The sequence below is a fragment of the Rosa rugosa genome, chromosome 3 (assembly GCF_958449725.1).
Source record: "Rosa rugosa chromosome 3, drRosRugo1.1, whole genome shotgun sequence".
Lineage (NCBI taxonomy): Eukaryota > Viridiplantae > Streptophyta > Magnoliopsida > Rosales > Rosaceae > Rosa > Rosa rugosa.
The window spans coordinates 33,969,324-33,991,407 of record NC_084822.1 but is presented as its reverse complement, the minus strand read 5'-3'; the positions used below and the strand labels follow the sequence as shown (position 1 = coordinate 33,991,407).

General features: G+C 40.0%; 2 long non-coding RNA genes across 3 annotated transcripts in view; both read left to right on the top strand.

The window, feature by feature from the left end:
• The first annotated feature begins 7,732 nt into the window (after positions 1-7,732).
• Positions 7,733-22,084, top strand: part of LOC133739741 (uncharacterized) — a 77,859-nt gene continuing 63,507 nt past the window's right edge. The window contains exons 1-3 of one of the 2 annotated variants that reach the window (XR_009860801.1): positions 7,733-8,120; positions 8,848-8,922; positions 9,838-10,277. This is a non-coding gene — a long non-coding RNA (uncharacterized LOC133739741). Of the gene's footprint in view, positions 8,121-8,847; positions 8,923-9,248; positions 10,278-22,084 lie in introns of those variants that run through there. The other variant, XR_009860800.1, reaches the window with a different exon arrangement.
• LOC133741368 (uncharacterized) lies at positions 14,296-17,057 on the top strand. The gene is made up of 3 exons (XR_009861852.1): positions 14,296-15,112; positions 15,840-15,914; positions 16,830-17,057. It is a non-coding gene; the product is annotated as an uncharacterized LOC133741368 (long non-coding RNA).

Here is a 22,084-nt window from a genome sequence, read left to right as displayed (position 1 = left end):
AGAAAACGCCAACCAAGCTGACTACTCCCAAGAATAAGCAGATCAAACTTGGCAGGTGTTAATTTATTCCCCTGCACACATACAGCCGCTGGCTAGTTTGATCGACATAGTAGTACTACTCCATAATCATACAATTAGCTAGCTAGGGTTGCTTCTAGCTGCAGATGATCAACTGATCAAAGACCTGGGTAGCGATGGACGAAAATAGTCTCTGAGCAATACAATGCGATATTGTGTTTGCATAAGTTCATTTACTTGATACCAGAAATAAATTTCGTCGCCAACTTTGGCGTCGCGGTATTGGATGAAGCGTTTCCATTCTCTGGCCTGGAAAACTGGTTTCAGATATCCATTTCTTCGAATAGACAAATAGAACTGATAAACGTGACCCTTGTCGTCCAAGACTTTGATTGGAATATTGTTGCGATCTGGCTGTGCAGGAAGCATGGATGCGACCCATTCAGTAGGCACTACAAGTCTACCTCGCACATCAGTTTCTGTCAGCCTCTTTGTAAGGGCATGGCCGGGGTACTCCATCTAAATGATTACCCGGAAAGAAAATTTAGAAACACTGAAAGGGGTAATGTAAGTGAGTGAAAGAGAATGTTTAGGGTTTTAGGGTGACATTACGGAGTGCTGCAGGGAGGTATATATAGATCGAGTTCTGAAGCCCTAGGTTATTCATACGGCATAGAGACCAAGAAAACCGCTTACGGCCACAGAATTATGAGGACATGATCGCTGTTGTTATTTCTTTGTGTACGTGTATGGTTCTGCGTTTTCTATTTCACGTACCTAACCTAACTCAGGGAGGACTTACCCACGGAAATTACCTCTCACAACTTTGTTTGCTAAATGAGAACAGAGTTATTTTACATTTGTCTATATCTTCAATGAATCAATTATACCTCATATACTGCATAGAATTTGGCCTTAATTCAATCACTGGAAACACCCCCCCCAACCCAAAACCAATGCAGCAACACAACTTCCAAGAATAATTCAGAGTTAATAGTAGCTAATCTTTTCTAATTACCCAAATTTGTAATAAGAAAATATAGAAATGCTGCTTAGGTTTAGAAGATTTTGTAATTTATTGTAATTGATGTCTAGCTTCTTCACTTGTTAGGAAGTTAATAAGATATATTATCCGTACCCACATGTTTTCTCTTGACCCCCAAAATTTCAAATGGTAAGTAACATTATCTTCTCCGTACCCACATGCTTTTTTAGTTCGGCCGTTCGAATATCTATTATTCGTTTGCTGCATGTAATGTAATAATATAGTAGAGCTACGCCATGGTGGCCACGTACTACTACAAACTCCTTCTTTATTACTGTCGTCCAATCAAACTTTATAAATGTCGTCCAACCTGTGGCCCTACATCAAAACCTTTCTTTATAATGTCGTCCAACCTGTGGCCCTACATCAAAACTCAATGTCGTCCAATCCGTGGCCGCCACTACAAACTCTTTCTTTATAAATGTCGTCCAATCTGTGGCCCTACAACAAAACTCTCTTTATCAATGTCGTCCAACCACTACTACAAACTCTCTTTATAAATGTCGTTCAATCTGTAACCGAAATGTGAGGAGAGTGCATTAAAGCAGTTTAAAGGACCAAATGCCATTTTTAGGCCCACTTTTCGCTCCAACTCGAGCGCTACCAGATATGAATGACATCATCGAATTAGGGAATAAGACAAAAGAAAAAAGAATGGTCTACAATCCTACTGGGATTTCCTCTTAAGTGAATAACAAAGACAATGGTCGGGAACTAGGGAAGGGAACTTGGATAAGTAGCAGACTCCATGTATGGGTCCATGCAGTGTTTCCGTCTAGTCACTGTCGGTCATCCAGTAACGTTGATTCAATGGTTAAGTAACATCAACGGCAGTGGATTTCACCGGTAATTGCGCAGATACATAAAGCTCCTTTATACATAACGATTTCTTGGTTTTGGATATTCAAAAAAGCGAATTGCAAAGCTCACCATATTGCGTCGAAGGGCATCTCCAACGGAGTATTTATTTCACATGTTGCGTCGAAGGGCATCTCCAACGGAGTATTTATTTCATAAATAATTTAAAATTTTGCTAATTTTAAGATAAAATTATATTTCAACAGAATAGTTAAACAAAGATTAAAATTTAATTTAATTTTTGCTAAATTGTCTAGCTATATTTAGTTAGAGAGGAGAGAGAATTTAACTAGAAGTTAAATTTTGAACGTTGGAAATAATTTAACATGAGATTTAGCTTTCCTTGCTAGAGCTAGCATAACTCAAAAACTGACTAGCTATATTTCATTTTTAGCTACTTTTGGTTATGAAGATACTTGGAGATGCTCTTAGTGTAAGGAAGATTTGCTCAGATGTTTGGATTGACACACCATCGTCTTTCCTGGTCCACAAACTTTCACGCAATGGGTTGATGTGTCCTCTGCCGGAAATTACTGCTGATCTGTACAATTTCTTAGTTTTCTTCGTTGTACTGTTTCTTAGCGTTAACTTGGTTCTTTTCTTTTCTTTCATTGGGCTTATCTAGGCTTCCCTCTTTATTGGGATTGTGACTATAAAAACTATGTTGTCTTTTGCAAGTCTGTTTTCAGGATTGCATGGCTATTTGTGCCCTTACGGGCCTTTCAATGAATTTTCTTCATGACCACAAAACAAAAAAGTTTAAGTAACTTGAAGGATGCTTCTTTATCACTATTGCTAGAATTTTGTTGGGAAGACTTTAGTTCTTTCATTAGTAATATAACCAAAATATGAAAGAAATTAGAGGTTATTGTCATTTTCGCATAGCTATATTGCAATTCTTGGAATTCTCTGATATTAACCCTATGGTCACCATGGTTACATAAATTGTTATTTAAATTAAGCTAACCATAAAAGTAATTATATTACCAAAGAGTCAAAATAAGAGGTATTTTCGTAATTATGTACATATTGGTCATTCTACAAACTTACGGTACTTTTAGTACTTTTAAATATACCAAACACTTTATCACTGCTTTTAATACTCACATCACTTTTAAAAAATTAGTTACCAAACACCTAGCTGCTTTACTTTGCAGGCTTGCAGCCACTAATTCTCATAGCAAGCAAAAGCTAGCTATTTTTAAAGAGGTTTCTAGATATAGGTCCAATTATATTCCCTCATATTGGATGCAGTCCATAGGTAATTTTGTTCGCAATTTAGATCCATTAACTTTTGTCATTCAATATGTTCATGCCCATTTTACTCTTTGAGTCAAATATGGAAACAAATTAATTGCATTTAAGCATTAATTTTTTCAATTTAAATTTTGAACCCATGATGAATCTGCAATAATATAAAATATAATTAGTATTATAAAATTAGCAAGTAGAGCTAAGAAACCAACATAACTGGAAGGTTAAAAAAAAAAGTGCATCAAAACATTCTAGCTAAAAGGTATGTATAACCTAAGCAAGAGATATAAATTTAGGAATTAACTTCTTTTTATTGTAGGTATACCATAAGTAAGAGACACATACCTAATTAAGTAAAAGATATACATTTACATATTTGTTCAAGTAAATCCAGAATATGTGTCTGGCCCAAACTCTAAGTTACTTGACCTAGTTGTAATAGGGTTTTGAATTAGAGATATTCTCGGAGATATTCATAGATATCCGATTAATTGTACGATTATCTTTCCTTGTACAACTCTGATTCTATGCCTTGTAATCCTCTATATAAAGAGGCCCCTATTATCAATGAAAGTACGACTTAATTCTCTCCCAATTCAATTTTCCTTAAACACGTTATCAGCACGAAGCCGTAACCCTCAAACCCAAAATTTGTAGCCCTCAAATCCGAGCAAACACCGCCGCACATGCACCTTGACTCCAGGATCTAGGAATCAGAATCACATCACCAAGAACCGGCCGTGTAGTCACCGGACTGGCCAACTTAGTTCGCTGCACTTGCTTCCGACCAGCCCAGTCCGAAAAAAAAGAGACCAGAAGAAGGAGGCCTTGGTCAAAGGCAGAAGAGAAAGAGAGAAAAAAAGGAGCGGCCCACGTGCTGGGGAGAAGAAGAAAAGAAAGAGAAATAAAAAACAAGAAGAAAAGAAAGGTAGTAGGCCCAGCAGAAGAAAAGAAAGAGAAAAAAAAACAAAGGGAGTGTGCCCAGCAGAAGAAAAGAAAGAGAAAAGGAAAAAATAGGAGGACGGGTTGATATAGCCCAAGTCAGAAAGAAAAAAAAAAAAAAAAAGGAAGGTCTGCGGCCCACACCCCTAGTCAAAGCTAGAAGAAGAAGACAAGGCCCAGCGTAAATTAAAGAAAAAGGCCACACCTCCGGCGACGATTCCGGCCACATTTGGCCACCAAATTCTGGCAAATTTTGACACTTTTTGAGGTATGTTTTAAAAGTTCTTTAAGTTCCCGTTTTTAAAGTTTTTTTATTGTATTTCTCTTCTTTTTTCTCGGGGACTTGCAAACTCCATTCTTCTACCCCCCTTTCTTCATCATAGGAGAAACCTAATTAAGCCTAATTGTGGGGGTTCGTGCTCACTCCAAGCTTGGAGCTTGTTGAGATCTCCAAACTTAGAGTTTGTAGAGAATTTATGATCGACCACTTACGTCGTTGTAGCGATCTAATCCAATACCTATTGGAATTGAATTTCTTGGAAGCGATTACGTTCAAAAATTTTATATGTTTTCGTGATAGCTTTTTCCTCTCTGAAACTAATCCTTTTTCTTGTTCTCTTTCAGGATGAGTAACCTGAACAAATTGGACTTTGCTCCATTGGGAACAACTGGCTCTGGATATCACAGGTGGGTTCGTGATGTCCGCCAGCATCTCAAGGCTGATGGAATCCTGGATACGATTCTCGAGCCTAGCCAGGACGTGCTAACTATTGAGCAAGCTCAAGCTTTGGAAGCAAACAGAGCAGCCTTAGAGGCAAATAAGGCGAAAGTCATCATCCTAATGACTCGTCATATGGATGATTCGCTCCAGTACGAGTGTATGAATGAAGAAGACTCCAAAAGGTTGTGGGTCTCACTCGAAGAAAGATTTGGCAACGTCAGTGGCTCCCTGCTTCCTAACCTAGAAGTGAGATGGCATAGCCTCCGCTTCTGTGATTTGAAGTCAGTTCTTGACTACAACTCGGAAGCACTTCGCATTAAATCCTTAATGGAATTATGTAGTAAAGAGATCACAGATGTGATGTTGATTGAGAAGACTCTCTCTACCTTCCCCGTCTCTGCATTGATGGTTGCAAAGAACTATCGAGTCGATGTTACTGCAGGACGGATCAGAAGGTTTCATGAGCTCATTAGAGCTATGAATGTCACTGAAAAGTATGACAATATCCTTGTGAAGAACTCTAATTTAAGATCCGTGGAAATAGAGCATATTCTGAAATTCAATTATAGTCGCGCCCCTAAGAGAGGGCGCCAAGAGCGAAACCCTAATCTTAGGGATACTTCTGGATGTTCTGGTCCATATAATCGCTCTACTTGGGAAGGTAACCGCCAAAATAGGCGAACACGGAACCAAAGAGGTCAACGTAGAAAGAGAGAGAGAGGCAATGACTTTGGCCATGTTGGTGGCGTCACCAACACTAAGAGCCATCTAAATGACGCTTTCAAAACACCTCAATTAATGGAGTCTGAGCAAAGAGATGTATGTTCTCGATGTGGAGTATCCGGTCATTGGGCACACAGTTGTAGAGCTCGTGAAGAAATTGTCACTGCCTACAATGCATATTGTGAAGAAAGAGAAGCTCACTATGTGGAACAAGAAGATCAAGAAGATGATCTAGAGTGAAGGGTTGAAGACTACAAATCTGGCTGGGATCAATACATCGCCAATTCTGTTTAAGTCTTTAGTTTTCCAAGAGATGTAATAGGCAATTGCCATATACTTTGTAGTAAATGTCATTGGTTTAGTTTTTCTTCACATAGGCTCATCCAAAATGAGTATGATGTCTAGGAAGGTTTTGAGATAAGTGGTACTTAAGCAAGCTTTGCTCCACCGACATCTCTCTACTCACCTGGTCATATTTATTTTGGAGTTACCGAAAGAAGTCAAACGACTACCTTTGTTTTGCATTAGCTAGCATTTGGATTAGATTCTCCTAATGGTTAAGAGACAATGATGTACTCCGTTGGCTTATGAATAAAATTTTGAGTTCTTTTTATTATATATGACTCCATTTTGATTATGAGCATATTACTTTGTGACTACAATGGCTGAGCTATCAGTATTAATTCAAGGACATGGAATAGCCCAAGTTCCCCTTGCCAAATGGCACATTGATTACTGTCACAAAAACTCGATCTCTACGCTCGTAGGGAAAATCGCATCTATGAATAGCCAACAGATTCCATGCGAAAACACCTGTAGAGAACTGAAATGAGTTCTTTTGCAATACCTCTAACGATTGCGAACAAAGGCGCATCTTAGAGAAGTTTTGTGTCTCTCTAGTCGAGTCTATGTCACTATTCGAGCTATTAAATCCAATAAAGTCATGAGAGAAGATCCCTTGGATTTAGACACATATTGGTTTTGTCACGACAGGATAGGTTATCCTAGTCATGATAAGATGATCTGTCTACTAAAAACTTCACATGGACATCCTTTATTTCTAGCGAAACGTAGCATGAATCAAAAGTTGATTCCTGGACTAAGTGTGACCGCCGCTGCTGCCTCCGGAGCCGCCACCATCCTAGGGCTGGCACAGTCCTTATCCATGATGCCATGGATGGTGTCCATCATGGTGATGGCACACCAGGTGATGCTGCAATCACCAACTTTGCTTCAAATAGCGTTTCAGATGCTCATACCCAACCAAAATCCTCATTGGTTGCTTCTAGGGCCTCTCGCTCGTTTTACAAAGCCCGTTCCTTAGGGAAATTAGGACTGAGACCATCCTACGAAAAGGATATGAAAATACTCATTCTATCCTTTTCATAGAATCCATGGGTATTTTCATTCTATTCTTACAATAAATTTATGCGCTATGAAGTGCGCAAATACATCATCAATCATGATGGAGTTTCTATCCCACATCTCATGTACACTAGTGTAAATTTCATAGAGCTCTATATTCTCAGGAATAGGTTCTGACGTTGAGGCGTCCCCCAACCATAATCTGGAAGATTCTCATGAGACAGATTTTGAGTGTCGATGATCCAATGATTGCATAGCGCATAAATTTATTGAGTCTAATTGTAATAACCCTTTTTTTTTAAGTGGAGATTTCTTTTAATAGAAATGGTGCGGCATGTTCTGTGTTTTGAGCAACAAAGGGACGGCTGCATTGCTTTGCTTTGCTTCTTTTGTATATTGAATTAGAATTGGTGGAAGGGGTAGGCAGCACGCAGAAAAGAAAGAAAAAAAAAATAAACCTCTCTCTCTCTGCCGAAACTAGCAACCAAAACAGAGCATTCCTTCTCCAAGCTTGTTCTCGCTCCACAGGCCTTCGATCGACCCCAGACCACGTTCCACAGCTTCACCTTGATCTTGCGCAGCTGCAGGAGGCAGCCTTACGCCGCAGAACGGTCCGAAACGGCGGCGGAAGTCCGGTTAGTTTTAAGCCCGTTTTAGTTCCAAGCTCGATAACTCGTGCTTCCGGCCACCGATCCTTGCCAAACTGCATCCTCGTGCTTCCCTCAACCTCCTGAAGCCCCCAGAAGCAGCCTTGCATGGCGGCGCATCCCGTAGCAGCAATTACAAGTCAACCCAGCCAAGAACGAGACCGGAACTATCGATCCAAATATCTTGAGCTACAGGACGTCGTTTTGAGTGATTCTTGAACCAGTGAGTTCTTATTGAGTTTCTTAACAACTCTTCAGAAGGAATCGAAGCCTTAAATTGAAGTTTTGACGTCGAAATCGAGCCTTGCCGGATTCTGCAAAATTCTGGAATTTTTCCGACCACCGAAGCTTTCGATCGGTATATCTCGAGCTACAGACCATATTTTTCTGTGATTCTTGAACCAGTGAGTTCTTCTTGAGTTTCTTAACAACTCTTCAGAAGGAATCGAAGCCTTAAATTGACGTTTTTACGTCGAATTGGAGCTCGCCGTTTTCTGCAGTTTCTCGCCGGATTCTGGAAATTTTCCAGTCACCTCGACTGTTCTAGGTAATTTCCGACCACTTCCTTTCGTTTTAAGACTTGATGCTAGTTATGAAAGTGGATCAGCTCGTCATTTGGAACAAGTTTGTAGTTGACGACTTTTGCATCGGAGGTGGTTGACCGTCGTTGACCGCCGCGTTGACCGCCCACTGACCGCCCCTTGTGGCGGCGCATTCGACCATTTTTTGAATTTTTATTATCTAGGCTATGTTCTACGCATCCATACGAGCGTTTTGATATATTACAAGGTTATGTTAGAAAAAGTTGATAAATAGTGGATTTACGTTTTTACGTTACTATTTAACGTTTTGACGTTTTATCTTAAGTTTACGATCTGCGAAGATCTGACCATCGGTTTTACTTCAAATTTAGATATGTTGATCGTATGACTGTCCCGATGACTTTGTGTGGTCACGGGCGAAGATCCGACCGTTGGATCTTCGTATAAATGTGAAATAGTGATTTGGAGGGCGATTCGTGAGAATCTGACCGTCGGATTATAGTATAAATTTGTGGAGATGTTTGTAAGGACGATTCAGGAAGATCCGACCGTTGGATCTTCGTGATAATCTTGGAGGATGATCCTAAGGGCAATCCGTGAGGATCTGACCGTTAGATCATCGCGTAATTTCGATCCGACCGTTGGATCATCATTAATTTAGAATCTGACCGTTGGATTGTTGTATATGTGTGGTTTATGAATGATTGCTAAGTTAAGATCGTATCTGACTAGGTGATTGACGGTTTAAGTTGGTGGACGATTGTGGATCGTATTTTGAGCTGTTAAGAAGACGCAGCTGGATTAGAGGTGAGTAAACCTCACATGGTTCATATTACGAACCGAATATAATTAATTGATTTTTTTGTCGTAATTGTGTGGAAATTGTTTATGAAATAAAGATTTGTTTTGAAATAATATGAACTTGATCAACTACGGTTCATAGGGCTGCGGCTCACAGGTAAGAAAATGAATTTAAGTATAAAATGAATTTATTGCTTTAATGCGTGTGAATTATAGTTGGTATTAATAGACATTCCTGTGCGAATGTCTATGTATATATATTATTTATGTGAAATAATATGTACTGTTGGAGTTGTGTTGAGTTTATTGTTGAGAAACAATATATTGTGAGAGGTATTGAGTTTATTGTTGAGAAACAATATATTGTGAGGGGTATTGAGTTTATTGTTGAGAAACAATATAGTGAGAGAGATGTTGAGTTTTATTGTTGAGGAACAATAAATTGTTATGATCTGTGGAGATCAATAGGTCACGGGGTGACCATGGCATACTATCAGCGACCCACGCTCTCGCGCCGGGTAGGTGGAACTGAATAGTATTAAATCGTGAACCACGCTCTCGCGCCGGGTAGGTGGAAACGATCAGTTAGAGCTCTAGTCTGTCTGCCAATTGTTGAGTGGTGTTGTGAGGGAAATGTTGAGGTTACTTGAGACTGTGAGTGGTCATGTATGAGTGATGTTGAGGTTACTTGAGACTGTGAGGGGTCTTATGTGAGAAGTGTTGAGGATACTTGAGTCTTTTAAGAATGAGTTCTTAAAAGAGAGCCTCAAGAGTATCCTTCCTTTTATGGTGATTGTGTTGAGTTATATTAATTGTAAAGAAATAAATCAACAATTCTTTCTTGTTTACTCATACTGGCTGTAAAAAGCTTACCGGGTTTTGTGTTGTTGCAACTCCCGGTACACTATTCAAATTGTGTAGCGGGTAATCCTACAGGACAGGAGAACCAGGACGGTGATCGTGCGGTTAGAGCAATTGTTAGAGTTTTACAGCAATTGTACGTTGTGAGGTGTGTTATGCTCATTTGAGCTTTACAATATTGCTTGTGAGAGTGAATTGTAATAATGAACTCGAAGTTTCGAGATTTGGATTTTGTAATTGTAATTATTCATGTTTCGGATTTGAATTTATTATTCAAAATTCGGGGCGTGACAGTTTGGTATCAGAGCGTAAGGTACATATTTGGTGATAATCAATACTTCCCGAGTGATGGCCCGTCTGCAGCGGATCCCCATCATATACTCTTCGGTATTGGTATAATCATTGGGTATGTCTTAGTATGGGGTCTAGACAGCGTGTATGTCCGTAGGACGGTAGAGTTGCCTTCTAAGTTCGTATTAGAATAAGTTTAGTTTCCGCGAGTTGTGATCTTCGAGGAATGGAAACCTCCGGATTTAACTCTGATGAGTCAGTGAGGATTGTTTATGGAAATGAGTTTCCTTTTGTATGTAGAAGTGTTTGGTTGAAGGCATGGTGTGGACCTATGCTCGTATCTGATGTGGATACGAGTATTAATTGATAGTAATTTTGCCTTCTTAAGTTGGACATACAGATGCATTTGAATAGATTCTAGACTCATGTGGAGTTGTGAGTAGTGTTGCGGTTAGGGAAGAAATTATTGTGGTTAATTCTTCCATGTGCTTGTAAGTTGTTGAGCAGAGTTTGAGGTGCGAGAACGGAGTTTGATCTCGTGTTTGAGTGATTGAGACGAACGACTATATATTTGAGTTCTCTCCGAGTACCTAAAATCTTAAGGGCTATTTGAAGTGGGACTAGTGGTAGTTTTAGTATTTCTAAATTTAAATCGAGATCCGAGGAACATGTTTTGTATACGTGGTTGATGTTGCGAGCATCATTTTGATTGATATTTTGCGTTTCACAAAGACAACTGGATTGGAAATTCTCCGTTTGGACACCTTGGTCTGTTGACCTGACTATGACTTGTGGACATAGTTTTATTTAAGTGAAGGAAATTGATTTTGTGAACTAGTTTTCTTAAGTTTTGGATCGTAGTATGGAGTTGGACTGAAGTGAATTTGAGGTTGTTTGTGTTTTAAGTTTAAGTAGGCGGGACACTTAAAGTTTTGAAATGGAGTTTGATCTTGGTCGGTAAATAATGGGGAGATTTAGAGTCAACTCTCTGTAAATGTTATTAGATGAGGGTGTGTTTCTGTGGTGATGGATTTTAGGAGAAATGGTTAAGTGCAATTTTGGGTATTGATTGTAGTGACATTGTTGGGTATCCATAGTGGTTCAAGTGAATTACTATGCGATATGGAGTTTGATTCGATTTCTGAATCGCTAAATGTTAGGGATTGAATTGTGGTGAGTTTTTGTTGAAGCAATTGATAGATGGAATTATCGAGATTCTATAAGAGTTGTAAGAGTAACTCTAAAGACGTGGGTTTTTCCTAGCTAACTCAGGATGTGTTTAGCTTTATAAATCCCTAATCCTATCGATGAAATTGTTTGTGTTTGGTTTGACTCAGAGGATACTAGCTAGACCTCGATGCGACTTAATTGATTGTTGGATTCTTTTTGAGTGATTGTTTTTATTGCATCATTACGAAAGATGTGTGCAGTAGAGTTGTTTATGGTTTTGAAAATAGTATTGGGTGACCAAGGTTCGATCCTTGGTGTTGTTGTTGGTTAAACAAAAAGAAAAGAAAACATGCACACCATCTTATTGATTTAATATTACAAAAAGGAAATTGGAACTACGCTATACTAAGCCTAATTAGTAGCTCCGGATGGGTTGAGGCTGAGCTCAAGAGAAACTGGAGATCCACGGTTGTAACCGCCTGAGCCACCAGAATAGTAACCAAATGCGCTACCTTCCTCGGAAGTAGTCTTCGGGTTACCAAAGACGTCCTCGCCGTGCACGGGGAACAGAGGAAGAGTTTCAACCTCCTGGTGATCTCCTCCTCGTTGTTGCAGGGATGTTTGTCCTCCTGTTGTGCCAAAAGAGTTGTACTGGTATTAGTGTTGAAGTGTGAGGAAGAATATGAAACAAAATTTAAATCAAGAAATCCTTCATTACCAGTAGAATCGGTGGAACCAAAGTTGAGATTAATGGATCTACCATCATCAGTAGAACTAGTGGACCCAAAATTGATGTCAATGGATCCACCAGCTGGCCCAAAATTGATGTCGATAGATCCACCAGCACCAGTAGAACCAGTGGACCCAAAATTGAGATCAATGGATCCACCAGTACCAGGAGAACTAGTTCCCATGGGCACTTGAGCAGCCTGATTGCACCTCTTCATCTGCTTCTCTCGAGCCCTGACATTCTGGAACCAAAAATAAATGTTCTTGCCCTCAACCTGTCCATATTGTTGCAGCTGGAGACAGATCTCGTGAATATGCTCTGTAGTTGGGGTCTTAACTCCCTTGTCGTAGTAAAGATCCCTGAGGATCCTTATTTGATCTGGAGTAGGAACCCACCTGGCACGGCTTCGCCAGAAATCTGTGTTGGCACTACTCCCGGCTGCTTGGTTGTTTCCTCCATCCTCGATTTGTTGCTGGGTTTGTAGCTCCATCAGTTGCAGAGTTCGTGGTTCCATGGTGATGGGTTGAGGGGATGTGAAGATCGAAGAGTAAAGTTGTCGAGTGTTTGAAGGAGTTGTTGTTAAAGGGATTAAGGATGATGATGGTGGGTTAGAGGTCTGAAAGTTCAGAGGAAAGATGGGATTGAATCAACTAGATGGGAGAGAAGATCAGAAGAGAAGGATTGAATCGAAGAAGAAATGTTTTGAGTTTTGAAAGAAGAGGAAAGCTGAAGAGTTGGGAGAGAGGGGCTGGAACTCAGGAGAGATTTTCGTTCCTTTGGAGTGAACAGTTGCGCCCACAGAATGCACCTATTTATAGAGCGAGGTGAGCAGATCTCCACCGTTGGATGGACGATTCCTGTGATTCATTCTACGCGTTGGATTAAAGTCGCCCTGAAACCCGGAAAAGTTGTTGGCGCGTGGAGAGCGTGTAAGGGGACCGAGGGAATCTCGAGGCGCTGTGGCAGACAGCTGTAGCCGAAAGCAGATTTGACTGCCGTAAATCACGGAAGGGATAAGCCGTGACACAAGTGGGCCGTACTTGGGCCTGTCTCGGATCAAGGCATCACTGTAGCTGTGGGTGGAGGCCTGATGGGCCGAGTTTCTGAAACAGTTTTGGATGTTTTGGGCTGAATTGTTGAAACAGTTGAAACAGTTGGTTTAAATAAAAGGATTGGTATGGATAATAACGTGAGCAGCCGTGCTCGAGTGGTTGAGTGTAAAGTACGTGTACAAGAGGTCTGAGGTTCGAACCTCGCCTCTCGTTTATTTTTATTATGTTCGTTTATGACATAATAAGTATAAAATTTGTACACATTATATTAAGCACAGCTTGTGCTCCAGTGGTTGGGGACAAAGGTTTCGTGCAGCAGGTTAAGGTTTCGAACCTTGCCTCTCCCGTTATTTTATTTATGTCGCTTATGACATAATAAATATAACACGTGAGCATATATTAATGAAGGCAGCTCTTGCTTCAGTGGTTGGGAGCAAAACCTTCGTGTTCGAGGTCGGGAGTTCGAACCTTACCTCTTACAAATATTTTTTGATCTCGTATATGCTTGATATACGGACGTATATACGGTATGTACGGTATACATACGTATATACGGTCTGTACGGTATGCATACGTATATACAGTTGTACGGTATGCATACGTATATACGGTCTGTACGGTATGCATACATATATACAGTTATACGGTATGCATACGTATATACGGTCTGTACGGTATGCATACATATATACGGTATGTACAATTTCATACCGTAGCCGAGCTGGAAGTTGGTGGGCCGATTGGTAGGCCCAAATAGTAAGCCCAAATGGCCAGCCCTAGTGCTTAGCCCAAGGATTGAGTAAGCCCAAGTCATCATCACTGGGTGACATAATTTATTGGCGTGCTTTTTGGAATGAATTGTTTTGAGTGATGCTAATTGAGTGGCGAAACGCTTTGTGGGAATGTTACTGTGCTTGTATGCCAGTACAGGGTGATGATCTATGAGATGATCTATGTGAAGATCTATGTGAGGATCCATGTGAGGATGTTGTGTGAGTTTACGTTTGTGATGAAAGGATTTAGTGGCCATAGGAATGTATTTTTATACAAAGGGCTGTGGTTTTGTAGATTACTACAGTTTTGGGAAAGATGGAGATTCGATGGTTAGGTTAACCGTAATCGAGAGCAATTAACTTGCGCTTAAATTTCGGGACGAAATTTCTTTAAGGGGGGTAGATTGTAATAACCCTTTTTTTTTAAGTGGAGATTTCTTTTAATAGAAATGGTGCGGCATGTTCCGTGTTTTGAGCAACAAAGGGACGGCTGCATTGCTTTGCTTTGCTTCTTTTGTATATTGAATTAGAATTGGTGGAAGGGGTAGGCAGCACGCAGAAAAGAAAGAAAAAAAAAATAAACCTCTCTCTCTCTGCCGAAACTAGCAACCAAAACAGAGCATTCCTTCTCCAAGCTTGTTCTCGCTCCACAGGCCTTCGATCGACCCCAGACCACGTTCCACAGCTTCACCTTGATCTTGCGCAGCTGCAGGAGGCAGCCTTACGCCGCAGAACGGTCCGAAACGGCGGCGGAAGTCCGGTTAGTTTTAAGCCCGTTTTAGTTCCAAGCTCGATAACTCGTGCTTCCGGCCACCGATCCTTGCCAAACTGCATCCTCGTGCTTCCCTCAACCTCCTGAAGCCCCCAGAAGCAGCCTTGCATGGCGGCGCATCCCGTAGCAGCAACTACAAGTCAACCCAGCCAAGAACGAGACCGGAACTATCGATCCAAATATCTTGAGCTACAGGACGTCGTTTTGAGTGATTCTTGAACCAGTGAGTTCTTATTGAGTTTCTTAACAACTCTTCAGAAGGAATCGAAGCCTTAAATTGAAGTTTTGACGTCGAAATCGAGCCTTGCCGGATTCTGCAAAATTCTGGAATTTTTCCGACCACCGAAGCTTTCGATCGGTATATCTCGAGCTACAGACCATATTTTTCTGTGATTCTTGAACCAGTGAGTTCTTCTTGAGTTTCTTAACAACTCTTCAGAAGGAATCGAAGCCTTAAATTGACGTTTTTACGTCGAATTGGAGCTCGCCGTTTTCTGCAGTTTCTCGCCGGATTCTGGAAATTTTCCAGTCACCTCGACTGTTCTAGGTAATTTCCGACCACTTCCTTTCGTTTTAAGACTTGATGCTAGTTATGAAAGTGGATCAGCTCGTCATTTGGAACAAGTTTGTAGTTGACGACTTTTGCATCGGAGGTGGTTGACCGTCGTTGACCGCCGCGTTGACCGCCCACTGACCGCCCCTTGTGGCGGCGCATTCGACCATTTTTTGAATTTTTATTATCTAGGCTATGTTCTACGCATCCATACGAGCGTTTTGATATATTACAAGGTTATGTTAGAAAAAGTTGATAAATAGTGGATTTACGTTTTTACGTTACTATTTAACGTTTTGACGTTTTATCTTAAGTTTACGATCTGCGAAGATCTGACCATCGGTTTTACTTCAAATTTAGATATGTTGATCGTATGACTGTCCCGATGACTTTGTGTGGTCACGGGCGAAGATCCGACCGTTGGATCTTCGTATAAATGTGAAATAGTGATTTGGAGGGCGATTCGTGAGAATCTGACCGTCGGATTATAGTATAAATTTGTGGAGATGTTTGTAAGGACGATTCAGGAAGATCCGACCGTTGGATCTTCGTGATAATCTTGGAGGATGATCCTAAGGGCAATCCGTGAGGATCTGACCGTTAGATCATCGCGTAATTTCGATCCGACCGTTGGATCATCATTAATTTAGAATCTGACCGTTGGATTGTTGTATATGTGTGGTTTATGAATGATTGCTAAGTTAAGATCGTATCTGACTAGGTGATTGACGGTTTAAGTTGGTGGACGATTGTGGATCGTATTTTGAGCTGTTAAGAAGACGCAGCTGGATTAGAGGTGAGTAAACCTCACATGGTTCATATTACGAACCGAATATAATTAATTGATTTTTTTGTCGTAATTGTGTGGAAATTGTTTATGAAATAAAGATTTGTTTTGAAATAATATGAACTTGATCAACTACGGTTCATAGGGCTGCGGCTCACAGGTAAGAAAATGAATTTAAGTATAAAATGAATTTATTGCTTTAATGCGTGTGAATTATAGTTGGTATTAATAGACATTCCTGTGCGAATGTCTATGTATATATATTATTTACGTGAAATAATATGTACTGTTGGAGTTGTGTTGAGTTTATTGTTGAGAAACAATATATTGTGAGAGGTATTGAGTTTATTGTTGAGAAACAATATATTGTGAGGGGTATTGAGTTTATTGTTGAGAAACAATATAGTGAGAGAGATGTTGAGTTTTATTGTTGAGGAACAATAAATTGTTATGATCTGTGGAGATCAATAGGTCACGGGGTGACCATGGCATACTATCAGCGACCCACGCTCTCGCGCCGGGTAGGTGGAACTGAATAGTATTAAATCGTGAACCACGCTCTCGCGCCGGGTAGGTGGAAACGATCAGTTAGAGCTCTAGTCTGTCTGCCAATTGTTGAGTGGTGTTGTGAGGGAAATGTTGAGGTTACTTGAGACTGTGAGTGGTCATGTATGAGTGATGTTGAGGTTACTTGAGACTGTGAGGGGTCTTATGTGAGAAGTGTTGAGGATACTTGAGTCTTTTAAGAATGAGTTCTTAAAAGAGAGCCTCAAGAGTATCCTTCCTTTTATGGTGATTGTGTTGAGTTATATTAATTGTAAAGAAATAAATCAACAATTCTTTCTTGTTTACTCATACTGGCTGTAAAAAGCTTACCGGGTTTTGTGTTGTTGCAACTCCCGGTACACTATTCAAATTGTGTAGCGGGTAATCCTACAGGACAGGAGAACCAGGACGGTGATCGTGCGGTTAGAGCAATTGTTAGAGTTTTACAGCAATTGTACGTTGTGAGGTGTGTTATGCTCATTTGAGCTTTACAATATTGCTTGTGAGAGTGAATTGTAATAATGAACTCGAAGTTTCGAGATTTGGATTTTGTAATTGTAATTATTCATGTTTCGGATTTGAATTTATTATTCAAAATTCGGGGCGTGACACTAATGATATCGAACCACGCTCCGTTGATGAATGAATGTCAACGTAGAGAAATTTGGCCTAAATGGAAAGATGCGATCCAGGTTAAGTTGGATTCTCTAATGATGAGGAAGGTTTTTGAGCCAGTGATGCCAACACCTCCTGACATAAAACCTGTTGACTAATGGGTCTTCGTTAGAAAGCGTGCTGAGAAAAAGAGACGGTAATCTCGCCTTATAGCTCAAGGCTTCTCACAAAACGCCTTGAAATCGACTACGATGAGAAAGATTAGGGTTTCGCTCTTGGCTCAAGTCTCCCATAATTATGAAAATTGATTTGTCTTCCATGCTATTTTACCTTTTTTAATCCATTTCCTTTTATTTGTAGGAAACCTTGCATTGAGAATAAAATGACTATTTGAGGCTTGAAATGTGGAGATTTGAAGCTAGGGGAAGAAGACACTGAGATTGGAAGAAAATTGCAAATGGACTTTTCCAGCGACTTTTTTGGTGAACTTTTCCGGCGAGCTGCCACTCATGGATGGTCCTTTCTCCAGTAAAAGAGGACCATGGTTGTGAGAATATCTCATCACTTGAAATTTAAATATCTCCCTACACTTTGTCCTTTTGTCACCTTGCCAATTTGGGACCATTTGGAGGACAATGGTGTAAGAGCATCTCTTGCACACCTTGGGACCAAAGAGGACATACATAGTTGATCAAAGAGAGGCCAAAGACTAATTCTTTAGCATTCTTGACTCTTTTCAATCATCTTCATCCTATCCAAGATCCATTTTTCTCTCTAGAGAAGACACCACCATTTCCACCACTAAACCCACCATTTCCACCACTACAACCTTCATTTCCTCCACCACTCAACACCACAACTCACCTTAGAGATTCCAAATTTCACTATTCTTACCAATATCAAGAGCTTGGAGCAAGGAAAAGGAGGTGACTACCACCACATCATGTTCTTGGAGACCCATCTCCACCACCTCTTCTGGCATCATCAATAGTCACCCTTTACTCCCTATATCTTTATGTATTTGATGTTTAATAGAATGTTGAAGCTTGTGTATCTAGCTATGTGTGAGTAGTGAACTAGTTGGGGATAGGGTTGAAAGCCCAAGCCAAACTTGCTTGTATTGATGCTTTTGTTTATAAATTGATGCAAATTCATGTTGTCATTCTCACATGCTAAGTCAATAGTTGAATGTATTACTTAGACCTAATCAATTTAAGTTATGTGTTTGCCATGACATGAAGTTTTTTCTAGAGATAGGAGGGAGCATGAAAGCACATCATGTGTGCATGTGAGGGTAGTGAGCTAAAATCACCTAGAGATAGGATTGGTTTGCTTTCTTGGTTACCTAAACTCTAAGCTTTATGCATTTAGGGGCAAAGGATTGAGACCTATCCAGTAATTGAATTTGTCTCTAGGTAGTTAGTTCTAGACTTATCCGGTTAGAGTTAATAAAATGAAAAGGGTTTAAGCCTTAGTAGTCCTATCCGGATGCTAAGAGGGTAGTTGGATAATTAGTTTTGCATCATTCATATTCAATTACTTTAATGCTTGCAAGGGAGGCAAAAGGTGAAACCCGATGCCCTAACTCCCATCCATTTGATAACAACTTGTTTAGTTTAGCTTAGTTTATATTACTTGCTTTCATTGTTTCAATTTGAATTGAAACCAATCTCAAAATCAAAATCAAATCTCTACACACCATCTTGCACATACTCACCATGAACTTTGGTTCACTTGTGAGCCTTTGTTTGTGTACATTTGCATATTCTTCTAGTTTTTCCTTAGGTTTTCCCTAGCTAGGAAAGGATTTACCAATCCTCGTGGGTTTGACATCCTTACTTAATCCCCTATTCTAACTTGTACCTCTTGCACTTGAGGGTAGCTTCAATGCTAACAAGTTTTTGGAGCCGTTGCCGGGGATTGGTGTAAAATTCAATCCCTAGCTCGGGTAGCCTTAGGGATTAGCTAGAAATTTCCCTTGTTTTCATTTTATCTTGGTTTACCGACCAGTCATTGGTCTCCGTCGACCGGTCGTTTGTGTTAATTTCGGGTATTTTTGTCTGACCGACCAGTCGGCAAAAACTTTCGACCGGTCGTTTTGTAGTACAGAAGCTCACCGACCAGTCGGTGGGATTGCCGACCGATCGGTGAAGGACTAACCCAAAATAATAATAAGAATAATAATAAAGATTTTTTTTTCTAATTTTGGTTTCTTCCCTTTTATTTACTTTTTTTTGTGCCTTAAAAAAAAATTATTTGTTGTCTTTTAGTTAATTAGTTTCTTGATGCTTTTATTTGTTAAGTGTTTTTCTTATTGTGTTGTCCTCATGTCCTGTCACTAATATTTTTGGAAGCCATAGGTACATAATTTCTTTGAGCCATGGATGGATGGAATCAATGATGGAATGATCCAAGAGAGTTTGAGCACCAAAGATATTGTGGTGACGCTTATCAACAATGGGATATGTACACCCAAAGTCACATGTTTTTCAACCATACTTGTGCCTTGTGTGGATCTTCACAACACTCACCCCTTGAGTGTGTTTTGAGATTTGAGTACCCAGATTTCATGCAAGAGTATGAAAGGAGCATGCATCAAGAGACCATGGCATCCCAAGCATATCCTCGAGAAGAAGAAGAAGAAGATGAGTCTCTAAGATCTCTACTTCAAGAAGTCTTTTCAAAGATGCAAGCTTCCAATGCAAGAATGGAGGAGATCCAAGCCTCTAGTGCAAGAATAGAGGAAATGATTGATCAAGTCGACCTTCATTTGGCATTAGAGAAACCCTCCATCACCTTGCAAGAGCCACAACCTTTCCTTGATCAAGTAGAGTCAACCTCGAATGAAGAAGTGCATGTTGAGTATCATGAACTAGAGACTCTTTTTCAAGTTCAAGAAGATAATGCAAGAAGAATCACTTGGTTATGGAGGTCGTCAAATGAGCAAAGAGGAAATTAAAGCGGACATTGAAAATTTTGTGCAATTTTGGAAAGCAAGAGGGCTAGTTGTTGAAGATAATCTTGAAGAAGATGATGAACACTACGAGGAGAAAGATGCAACAATTGAATACATGCACCATGAACCCTCCACCAATGAGGCCACGACTCTCCATGAGAAAGAAAGTTCTTCAATGCTTTATCATGAAGAAGAAGTTGAAGTGCCAAGGATTTTTCTTCCTCGACCATCTAAAGATCACCATCAAGAGCTTTCGAATGAGCAAGAAATAACATTGAGCACTTATGTTCTAAATGAGAAAATTGAGATCAAGGTACTTCGACCTCTCAATCCACCATTTAGTGCTCAATGCTTCTATGATGAAGTGAAGGATTGGAAAGGAAGTGTAGCACTTGTTCATAGTCCTCCGCCTCATTTTCTCATACCTCTACCACCTACTCTTTCTCTAAGTAACAACTCCACTTCAACCTTGAAGGACGAGTCAAGAATGATACTTAGAAGAGGAAGACTAGAAAGAAGCCAATCTTTTGGTCTAACAAGAAAGCATTCATGGCTTGGTTTTGGGCTTGCCTCTATGACACTTCAAGAAGTCCTTTGGCTCCGAATAGTACGGTGGTCTTACACAAGAAGTATCCTCCATAACAAGCGGTGATAGCTTCTAAGGACCGGCTAGAAGCCTTTAAACAAAGCCCTTCTTGGAAGTATCCATGCATGAATAAAGAGTTCTTGAGAGAATTGGAAGAGATCTTGGGTTGAAGAAGAGAAGCATGATGATGAGTTCCCTTGAAGACACCTTTTTGAAGTAGCATCACCAAATTTAGGAGCATTTGATTGCAAGGCTTTCATGCCTTGTTGTTGGTGACTTTTGAAGACTTATGGTCTACAAGGGGGAGCAATTTCTTACCTTTCTCTTGCTTTATGTTCTTCATTGTGTTTAAATTCCGGTCACTTCTTTGTTTTTGTGATAGTTTGCATGCTCTTTCTTACCATGCTTGACTCTTTCATTGCAAAGCTTTCAAGAAAACACTTTTTAACATTGAGGACAATGTTAAGTTCAAGTGTGGGGGGAAGGTTTAGTTTAAATTCAATAAATTCAAATTGTTTAAAAAAAAAAAAATTGTTTCTAGTTTTTGTGTGGTTGTTTGTCTTTAGTTCCTTCCAACTCTTATGATGAAACTTGAACTTAATTCGTAAAGGGCTATAAATCATGTTTATGTCTTATGAACTTTTTAAGTAAAATAGATTCGAGAGAGAATTGATGAGAGAATTGTCATAATATTATTGAGAATAGGAGCCCTATATATAGGGATTACAAAGTACATGCTCTATTATGTTACAAGGAATACTAATCCGAATTAGGATTCTAGAACCTTCTCTCCTATTACTACTCCTAGTTTGATAAGGCACACTATGTCGATTTTCCTTCAACACTCCCCCTTGTGCTGCTCAAACTTGGTGGGGACGCTTCATCCGTTGCATCGTTAAAAACCTTGCCAGGTAACAAAAACCCTGTGGGACAAAAATAACCCTGGTCGAAGGACAAAAAGAGCACAACACGTCCTTCACTCTTCGAGATCGAATATGAAGACATTATATCTCCCCCTGACTGCTACAATCGTGGGAGTTCGGATAACTTTCTCAATCCGATACTCTTCACATGTTTCTCGAAGGTGGATTTAGGTAACAACTTAGTGAATAAGTCCGCTACATTATCCTCTGATCGGATTTGATTCACTTCAATCTTTAGAAGTGATTGTTGTTGCTGATTATAAAAGAACTTAGGCGATATATGCTTGGTGTTGTCGCCCTTGATGAAACCTAACTTCATTTGTTCAATACAAGTTGCATTATCCTCATAAATGCATGTAGGTTCATCTGTGGTAGACTTCAAACCACAACTTCCTTGAATATGTCTAATTACAGACCTTAGCCAAATACATTCACGCACGGCTTCATGTAGAGCAATAATCTCTGCATGATTTGAGGAAGTAGCAACAAGGGTCTGTTTTGTAGACCTCCAAGATATCGCAGTGCTTCCCATGGTAAAGACATAACCTGTTTG